This window comes from Lepidochelys kempii, chromosome 7 (assembly GCF_965140285.1).
Source record: "Lepidochelys kempii isolate rLepKem1 chromosome 7, rLepKem1.hap1, whole genome shotgun sequence".
NCBI lineage: Eukaryota > Metazoa > Chordata > Testudines > Cheloniidae > Lepidochelys > Lepidochelys kempii.
The window spans coordinates 12,046,265-12,056,510 of record NC_136386.1 but is presented as its reverse complement, the minus strand read 5'-3'; the positions used below and the strand labels follow the sequence as shown (position 1 = coordinate 12,056,510).

At 48.7% G+C, this 10,246-nt stretch overlaps 1 long non-coding RNA gene across 1 annotated transcript in view; it reads left to right on the top strand.

Moving 5' to 3' along the window:
* Positions 1–281: 281 nt before the first annotated feature.
* The window catches only part of LOC140915234 (uncharacterized), a 30,152-nt gene continuing 20,187 nt past the window's right edge, over positions 282–10,246 (top strand). The window contains exons 1-3 of the long non-coding RNA XR_012160104.2: positions 282–464; positions 3,533–3,612; positions 7,642–7,876. This is a non-coding gene — a long non-coding RNA (uncharacterized LOC140915234). The remainder of the gene's footprint in view (positions 465–3,532; positions 3,613–7,641; positions 7,877–10,246) is intronic.

The following is a 10,246-nucleotide window of genomic DNA, read 5'->3' as shown; positions in this document are numbered from 1 at the left end:
TGCATGCAGTAAAACTCAGGTGAAACTGAAACTAAACAAATCTTGAGCTGAATGTCTTGGCGTAATCTTACGGGTAGGATCTACCAGTTCTGGTCTACCACTGTCACTTAGAACATCAGAGTTGTTCCTAGGACCTAAAATATCATCATAATGCCATGTCAGCAACTGAAGTACAAATCAAAAACTTTGACAGAATTTTGTTCTTTTTTTACGTATTGCAAATATAAATTAAAGTCAAGGAAAATAAAATAACCAACTACTTTGTAAAATAGCAGGTCCAGTTCAGAAACATGCAACTAGCTCCAAACTAAAAGGTGTTTGAAAATTAATGGGTAGGTTGAGAATTTTCATTTCCCATCCCTCAGGAACTCTGACCTGGTGGTTCTGCCATCTTGACTTGGATTGTTCGTGCAGCGAGCCTGCAAATGGAGCTTGTTGTCATTCTGTAACCATCAGCTCACCAGGTAAGGCATTGTTTGTCAGTACCTCAGGCAGTTGAGTGGCTAGGCTGCTTTAATATATTAAATGTTAATGATGCCCTGTCAAGGTTCCTCCCCCACTCTGAACTCTAGGGTACAGATGTGGGGACCTGCATGAAAAAACTCCTAAGCTTATCTTTACCAGCTTAGGTCAAAACTTCCCCAAGGTACAAAATATTCCACCCTTTGTCCTTGGATTGGCCGCTACCACCACCAAACTAATACTGGTTACTGGGGAAGAGCTGTTTGGACGCGTCTTTCCCCCCAAAATACTTCCTAAAACCTTGCACCCCACTTCCAGGACAAGGTTCGGTAAAAAGCCTCACCAATTTGCCTAGGTGACTACAGACCCAGACCCTTGGATCTTAAGAACAATGAACAATCCTCCCAACACTTGCACCCCCCCCCCCCCTTGCCTGGGAAATGTTGGATAAAAAGTCTCACCAATTTGCATAGGTGATCACAGACCCAAACCCTTGGATCTGAGAACAATGAACAAGCATTCAGTTTTCTTACAAGAAGACTTTTAATAAAAAATAGAAGTAAATAGAAATAAAGAAATCCCCCCTGTAAAATCAGGGGGGGGATACCTTACAGGGTAATTAGATTCAAAAACATAGAGAACCCCTCTAGGCAAAACCTTAAGTTACAAAAAAGATACACAGACAGAAATAGTTATTCTATTCAGCACAGTTCTTTTCTCAGCCATTTAAAGAAATCATAATCTAACACGTACCTAGCTAGATTACTTACTAAAAGTTCTAAGACTCCATTCCTGGTCTATCCCCGGCAAAGACAGAATGTAGACAGACACACAGACCCTTTGTTTCTCTCCCTCCTCCCAGCTTTTGAAAGTATCTTGTCTCCTCATTGGTCATTTTGGTCAGGTGCCAGCGAGGTTACCTTTAGCTTCTTAACCCTTCACAGGTGAGAGGAGCTTTCCCCTGGCCAGGAGGGATTTCAAAGGGGTTTACCCTTCCCTTTATATTTATGACTTGCCCCCTTTTAGATGGTTAGTTATTGGCCAAGTGAAGCACAGCCTAATACTCAACCTATTGGCAATTATGTGTTTGTCTGTAACATAACTTTTGAATGCTGCATCTGATCAATTTCAAAATGTCAGGGAATGTTCTAAGCATCAGTGGGCAGAATTCTATTGATTTTGGTGAAAAATGGAAAACCCCAATAGGGGAAATCAGAACACACACAACCCCTGGCAGCTGGTTAACAGAGCCAGCAGTTTAACTCTCTTTGTAGCTGTCTATAGATCAAAGTACTGGTTGATGTCAAATATTTACACAGTCCAGCGTAACAATACCCCCATCTCAGATCTGCCCTTCCTCTTGTCCCAGAACAGTTTGAAAGATGTGTCTCCCAAAAAAGAAATGACAAAGGTAGGGGTAAGGATGAGGCATGCAGGGGAGGAATGGGGGACATAAAGAGCCACTGGCATGTGGAGGAGAAGAGAATGGAAAACCCTGGTATGGTTTGGGAGGGGCTGTAGGGAGTCCCTGAAATAAAGGGGGATGGGAGGGTTGTACACAGGGCATTTGTGGTGGGATGGAGGACTGTAAGGAGCCCCTGATGTGTGAACTTGTTCGTCTTTTGGCAAATGTGCACAGAGTGATTTAAGGTTTTGCTGGAAAACTTTAGACCACTCAAAAATAAAAATAAAAAAGAGAACAATGGTGAACAAATTTTCCCTTGAGTCCTCAGAGATTCTGAGACAGAGGAATGAAAGTGGGACTGTTGGATTGAGCCAAAGAAGACCATTTTAGAGTGCTTTTCATGTTGACGATCATAGAGCCTGAAAGAGGGGGGGGGGAACATGAAGCGGACAGAAGATCAGAATGGACCTTAAAACCTGGAAGGTGGATTTTCAAAGCAACGTGTGTGGTTTCAGTCACATGCCTCCCATTAACTAAGGGGGAAAAAATCACATGCCGGAAATCCTTTGCTCACCACTGCATTGCAAATTTAAAGCAACAAACCCATTATGACGAGACAAGAAAGGAAGATAATCTTGTGTTTAAGGGAGACAGATTGTTAAAGAAATTGAGGCTTCTAAAGATGCAGGTAGGCACCTAGTGAGATTTTCAAAAGCACTGAGGTACCTAACTCCCGTGAATTTCAATTGAAAATTCTACTATCTGCCAACCTGCATGTGCAGGTGCCCCGGTCCCTTTAAAGATCAGGTCCTAGGGCACTGGACTGGGATTTAAGATATCTGGCTTCAGTCCCTACAGATTTCCTGTGTAATCTTGGTTCATAGAAGGGCCCCATTCTAGATTCTCAAAATGCTCCTATGATACTGTGAATAATATTAATAATACCCAGTGGTTCCAACCAGGGTAAAGACTCCATTGTGCTTACAATCTAATCTGAAATGAGATGCAACAACTGAGTATAGTAGCCAATAGAAGGGAGAGAAGAAAGGAGAATGGGTCCAGTGATCCAATTCAGCCAGGTAGCGAGCACGTGCCTATGAAAACTATGGAACTACTCACATACTTCTTGCAGGCATCAGAGCAGGTGTGGGTCTTAAGGAAGGTGAGGATTTGAAGGAGGAAGGAACCATGTGTATTAGTTCAAGGAAGCAGAAAGGGCCACATTGAGGAAAGCATAGAGATAGTTGAGGGTCAAGCTGATACATGGGCATTAAGATCAGCTTTGTTAATGCTACAGAGGAGATGGGCCATGGGGAGGGCAGGAAGAGGAAGAGTTTCAACGGCCTTTGAAGGTGCACAAGAAACTTGAATTTGTTGGAGTGGAAAACATGAGTAGGTGGAAGGAGGCAAAAAGGTGTGGAAGTTGCCTTAGCTGTCTATTTAGTATAGACTGGAGTGTGGTGAGGTGGGTGTTAGGAGGAGATGGTCACAGTCATCCAAACAGGAGGTGGTGGGTGCCTACATGAAGGTTTTAGTAGTATGGACAGAAAGAAATGATCAGACGTTAGAATGTGATGCAAGGAGAAGTGTCAGGATGTGGACAGTGCCTGGACATGTGGGCCAATGGAAAGGAAGGAGTTGGATGACCTCCCCTTCCCCCCACAGGTTACGGACCTCAGAGACGGGAAGACTCACATCGATAGTAACAGTGACACAAAGACTGCAGGCGGACACTGGTCAGAAAGGTAGGAGTTCAGCTTTGGCACCATTACATTTATGACAATGTCAAGGCTATCCAAGAGGAGATCAGAGAGAGAGAGGCCAAAATGTGATATTAGATGGATTCAACTTAATCTGACCTTTGGGTTGCAAGTCTGCTGGGGTTATAGTTTTAAAGTGAGCTAGCGCTGCTGGCAGATGTTTTACCCTCCCTGTGCTAGCCCTGCTTTTACAGAATCCTCTTTTCACATCTCCCAATTAAACTTCAAATGTGATAAATCCCACCACCTCCGTGAATGCTAATCTTCTAGTAAGCAGTAGTTATTACGAACAATCGGTTATTTTGTGACACACGACAAGAATGAATGTTGCAATAATTGTACTTTAAACACAACCTGAGTTACTTGAACAAAAATCCCTGCACTCAGCTGTAAATATAGGTACCAGGTACTGCTCAAAAGTTGGCAGCATAAAAGCAACACTGGCAAAAATTTGAGTGGGGAAACAAATCTATTTTTTCCCTTTTTGCAACTTTCATGGTAGATTCAGCTCTATTTTGGCCTCCTAGAAGCCATTGCTTTTTGGTTAGCAACGAACACACAGTCAAGTCGCAGCTAAGGAGAGAGCATGATATCCGCCTGCTGAGATATTGTTCTCAAGACGATTATCCTCTTGATTTGTAGTGCTCCCGTTCACAACAGGGAGCGCGCAGAGGGAAGGGAACCTGGGTTGGAGGAGCAATGAGAAACGCGCAAAAATGGTAAAATTAGCAATTTTGGATTCAATCTTATAATATAATTCAATCTTCAATCAATATAATTTGGATTATAATCTCATGTGGGAAAAAAGAGTTCGCTAAAGTCATTGTTTCAGGCTATATTTATCAGTGTTTGGTTCAAAGGATTACACTGGTGGTGGTGGGCATAGGGGCCGACTTCCCCTCTGCCCAATGGATGCTTGACACCCCCTCCCCCGCCGCTACACCACCATCACCCTGCCCCCATTCCACCACTTCCACAAAGTCCCCGCCCCATTTCCACCCCCTTTGCCCAAGTCCCCGCCTCTTCTCTGCCTCCTCCCCTGAGCGAGCCAGGTCCCTGCTCCTTGCCCTCCCTCCCAGAAAGTCCTAAGTGCTGACAAAAAGCTGTTAGGCGGGGTGGGGGGGCAGGAAGTGCTGGGAGGGGGAGGAGCGGGACGCAGCACGCTAGGGGGCAGGGTCGAAGGAGGTGAGGAGCAGGGAGCTTGGCTGTCGGTAGGTGCAGAGCACCCACGACTTTTTCCCTGGGGGTGCTCCAGCCCCAGAGCACCCACGGAGTCTGCGCTTAAGGTGGTGGGCAGAAATTGTGTGTGTGTGTCCATATTATAGTGGCACAGGAACATCACGATAGTTGAAGCTGCCAAATGATACCTGTTTAAAGGTCGCCTGGGCCACGTCCTCTAATATTGGCATGCATTGTTGGAGTGCTTTGAAATTTGCTATGCCTCGGGACGATTCAACGTGGGGTTAGTGACCTACATTTGGAGTCCTTTGAGCAGGAGGTTCCCAAGTTACAGACCCCCCCCGGGCCCCACCCCTCAAAAAAGCAGTTTCCCCCGCCCTTCCCTGAAAGGTTCCATACACACTTCCCACCGAAGACAAACAGAATTTTGGACTAAGTGGCTGGAGGCTGTTGGCTGGCAATTTCACTTTGGGTGGAACGTAATCAAAGTCTCTGGGGAAAAAATTAGCCACGCGAATGTTTCATGAGATGGGAGAGGTCTGAGGGGGTGGAGGAGTGGGAGAATAAGGGGAGAGGGGCTTGGGGCTACGGGTAGGGGGATGGATGGTAGGGGAGGCAAGACAGGTTGCAGGGTAAAGTGAGGGAGGCATGGCATCCCCCAACTCTGTTAGTGAACCCCAGCCACGCAGCACCCTGTTCTCCTAGAGCCGGCAGTAGCTAATAGGACGGATTTGCACACGTGCCGGTTGCAGTCAGTGCCTTAGGTGTTAGGCATACGGACACTAAATGGTGGAGGCAGTATCTGGGCCTGTTTGGTAACACCGTGTTTGTGATATGAGGACAGGTGTGGGTTACTTTGAGGTGTCAGGAGGATATGAGGCGAGCTATATTTTGCACCCGCCAGTGTGAATGAGCAAAGGGAAGAGCTGCATGTGTGCCTTCAGGAGCCTCTATGCATCATTTCAAGGCAGAATTGTGTATGTTATCTCATTAGCAGGGCACTGGGGTCTTATTACCAAGCAGGTTGTCAGCCGCAAGCTGGCATACGAGAGCAGGCTAAGCGCGTCTCGGCATGCACTCCAGATAAAATGACCATGGTCACTGTCAGATATAGCTGTACTGAACGGTGGAGGCAGTCGTTAGCTCTGCTTGGTAGAGGTGTATAGGTGAGATCCATGGATTATTTTGGGGTCTGTAACAGAGATGTGACTGTGACAGGAGGAGATCTATGTTTTCTACCCTCTTGTGTGTGAGGAAAGGGAAGAGGCACATGTGTGCCGTCAGGATGCAGCGTGCTTCATTTCCGTGCAGAATTGCGTAGCTTACGTCAACAGCAGGACACAGGGCTTTTATTAGAGAGGATACTGTCAGCAGAGAAGTGGAATACGAGAGGATTCTAATGCTTTGATGATGATTTAGAGACAGTGAGCTGGTATCCGCTGAGTAAGTGTAAGGGAAAGGCTGTGAAATGGCTCTTAAACTGTGCATATGTGATAGTCTTTCTGGGGTGCTGGCTTTGCATGTGAGAGTATGCCAGGATCTGGAACCTCCTGAATCTTAGTGCCAAGAGCCAGTGTGGAGTATGTGCCAGGGGTGATGGAATGGGGAGGCCAAGGGGCCATGGCCCTCCCACTTTCCTGGCCCCCTCCCCGGGACCCAAGCCCCCTGGCCAGGCCAGAAACTGGAGCTTGGCCTGGGTAAGAGCAGCGTGGGGAGCCTGGGCAAATGTGGGGAGCCATGGACCCTCTGCCTTCCTGGGGTGACAGAGAACCCAATGGAGACAGAAGCCACCCCAGAGCCCAGGAAGTGTATAATTCAAATTCAAAGTTTATTATTACAGTAACGGGCGGGATTTCAGCTTTAAGAAGCAATGGAAAAATGGTTATGTCCTGGCTTCCAGTGTTTGGCCACTAATGGCAGACTGTATCATAACGTCTAGGCATCTCCCCAACCGGCCCACCGTGTGGAATTTAAAATGGCAACACGGAATTGCAAACTTTCATACACAGCTGCAAAAGTTATTTTAACTGGTAAATCACAGAGATTTGCTACAGTCATTCTTGTTTTCCCTGCACTAATTAGAAATATGCCACTCTGCAATCGCTCCTCCTGGGTCTATGCAGCTGCCTGTTAGTGTGTGTTTGGGAAACAGTATTCTATATTTTCAAAACTCATCCACTTCAGTTAGAGGTAATCCATGCTGGGGTGGAGGAAAGTTGCAGGGAAAGCCATGTAGATGCTAACACAGTATCATGTCAATTTCCTCCTGGCTTCTGTCCCAATCCTGGCTGCTGATAGCTGCAAACTTCTGCTGAAGCAGGAACTCCAGATAGCTTGTCACACTGTGGGAAGAGGGTATAGCTCTTTCAGGCCCCTCTGTATAGCTGACTAGTCCACCCCACTTACAAATGTGCTGTTCAGCCACTATTCATTTGAATACTTCTGCTGCATATACTGCAAGTGTCCCCTCCAGCAGCTTGGAATAGCATGTCCCTCTGCCACCACAAGAGCTGTTATGTCTTATATATGAACAGCCTGAAATGACAGCAAAAGCCTTTTGCAGCCAGGGTGCAATACACCCCTAGATGGCAATTAGTTATGAAACGTTTATGAAGCAGAGTAAAGGTTTTAATTTTAAACTTACCATTGCCTCTGCACTTCTATAACTACGGTTAACAAGGCTGTGCCAAGAGTCAGCGTGAGCACTGACGTCTCCCCTTGACAGTATGTGCAGGCTCACTTTAGAGCTGTTACATTTTATGTGCTTCAGATTCCAGACTTATTGTGTCTGTGTTCCTCCACATAGCTATGTTAAACAATAAGGCTCTGTTTCAGGACACGCAACCCATACTGCCTGCTGTTCGTCAGGAACTCAATCCCTAGCCCGATGTATCCTCATGGACCGTCCCAGCAGGAAGCATTTCCATGATGAAGTTATGGTCGATGCTCTTGAGAGGGTGGACCAGCAGGTCCAGCATCAGAAGAAGAGGAACAAAAGACTGGACCAATGGCATGTTGCCCAGGAATGGTGGCTAAGGGGAGGATGACCAGATGACCCCTTTTTAAAAGGGTTAGTCCTGTATTTAAGCCCTCCTGAAGGTGTCCTGACTTTTTCTTAAAAACAAGCAAATTGTCCTGAATTTTCTGTTTTCCTCCCCGCTACTACTGGCAGCTTCTGCTGCTGGCTGGATCCCTGCCCATGAGCTGCCCGCCACCAGCGATGAGTGGCGGGGTCCACTGGCCGATGATGGGGCTGGTAGCGGGGCAAAGATGCAGCAGTGGGGCCAGGCCGCTCTCTCCATCAGCACAAACCCTGCTGCATAGGCGCTCTTGGCCAGCATGGTCCTGTCCCCCGTCATCCCATTTCCGACTGGCACTGGCTGCGCGCTGTGGTGGCTGGTAAGTGCGGGCAGGTGCCAGGCAGCGGCCAATTATGCGTCACCTCTGCTGCCCACCCATCGGCCCTTTACAGGCTCCCCCTCTTACTGTCCTCCCCCTGCTTTGCCCCTTCCCCTCCCCATCTCCACCAGTGGGGCGCATCCTGCTCCCAGGGCTGTGTGGAGAACCAGCCCCTGGTCGGAGCACTCAGCTCACCAACAGCCTGGCTGGCAGGCTCCTTCTTTCCCCCACTGCCTCTGCCTGGGCCGGTGCCCCAGGAAAGCCCAAGACCCTCTGGCCCGGGGCGCTGGCCAGGAGGAGCCGAGCCCTGCCCGTGCTAAAGCCCTGCACAGCGCTGGCACGGGGACGCTTCTCAGCCCCTCAGCTAAGGTCTGGCGTGGGCGGGAGCGATTTCCAGCCTGTTGCCATCCTGAACCTGCAGGACTCCACGGCAGTGGCTTAGCCTCCTCTTCACACACACACACACACTGCCTTCCCTGTGTCTTGCCCTCAGGGAGCCCAGGGCTGCTCCGTCCTCTAAGCCACTCCCCTGCTAAGCCACCTCTTTGGCCGGCTTTGCTGAAGCCCCTGAAGTCAGGTTCCCTGGGCCCTGGTGCACAATGTAGGGCTTAACCCCTTCTTGCCCGTGCTGTAGCCTGGGGAGAGGAAGCAGATGGGTTATGTCGGTGGCCATCAGCAGCCTAGAGGTGTTAGCTGCCTTTTGATACTGTGCGGGCAGGAAGAGACAAGATGCTTCCAGCTACAAGGAGAGGAAGGGGCTCCTGCTCCCGTCCCTTCCCTCCCGCACAGCGCAGAAAGGCTGCTGCTGGCCACATTCTGGTGTGAACCCTGGCAGAAATCAGGGGGCGGGACATGGGAGCCTGCGTTCCTCCCCCTGCCCCCATGTGTTGTCTCGGGAAGGCGTGGCACCAGGAGAGGCGGGTCCGTCCCAGGGGCCCAGCCAGGTATGGAGGACAGACAGTGCCAAGCAGGGAGGGTTGGGTCAGTCAGTCACCCCCTCTGTGTGAGAGACATGTATGGGAGTGTGTGTGTCTGTCTGTCTGTCTGCGGGTTGTAGGGCTGTGTGTGTCACCCTCCCTGTGTGAACCCTAAAGCTTTAAAGATAAGAAGGCAAATAAAAATAATCCAACCACGCAGTATTTCCTTTTAACAGGGGCTCAGTCAACTTGATGTCAATCTGGTTGATTGCGGTTGAACTCGCTTGAATACGAGTAATTTTAGCAGGTATCCCATATTCAGCATAGGGAAATATGGTCCCCTAGCTAAGAGAGGAGGACAGAGCTCAACCGGCCCCTGCTGCCTCTCCCACACCACAGCAATGGAACTTCCGCCCAGCGGTAGTTTGGACAACTCCATGTCAGGGTGGTCCAAGTATTCAGGACTCACGAGCAGTCGGGCAGGGCAACTAAACCCTGTGCAGCCTTCCTTTTTCCACACCTCTCAGGTGAAAACCTCCACCCCCCTGCCCCTCGTCCACCCCCAAGTGAGGGCTAAACATATAAAGAAGGGAAAGGAGAACTTGGGGCCAGGGGAAATGCAGCGATAGGAGGACTGTGTTGAGTATTAACCAGTGAAGAGCACAGCAAGCCACAGCAATGTGGACCGCATTCAATACACTGGCTCCCAAAGGCCTTTGTAAACATCAAACATGATTTGCGTCTGCCCAAAGCGTATTCAACAACCAGTCTACACCTGCTGCGAGTATAATTAAACCTTTTTTTTTTTGGCCAGGGTCTCTGAAATCAGGGTATTGTTTCATAAGCTAGGTCAAAAGAGGGCACATGGGGGCCCCAGAATAACAGTGGGGACAGAAACACCATGAATATCAATGTCATTTGGTGGGAACAGCGTCCCAGCCGATCCATGAATGTAGACTCCCAGGTGGCAAAAAACTCTGACAGCGTGAACTTTTCCAGTACAGCCCATATTGACATTTATAAATCTGCCTCAGTGGTCCACTAGCGCCAGCATAACAATGGAGTGGTACCCTTTCCGGTTTATGTACTCAGTCGCTTCTTGAGGAGGGCAAACTATGGGCACA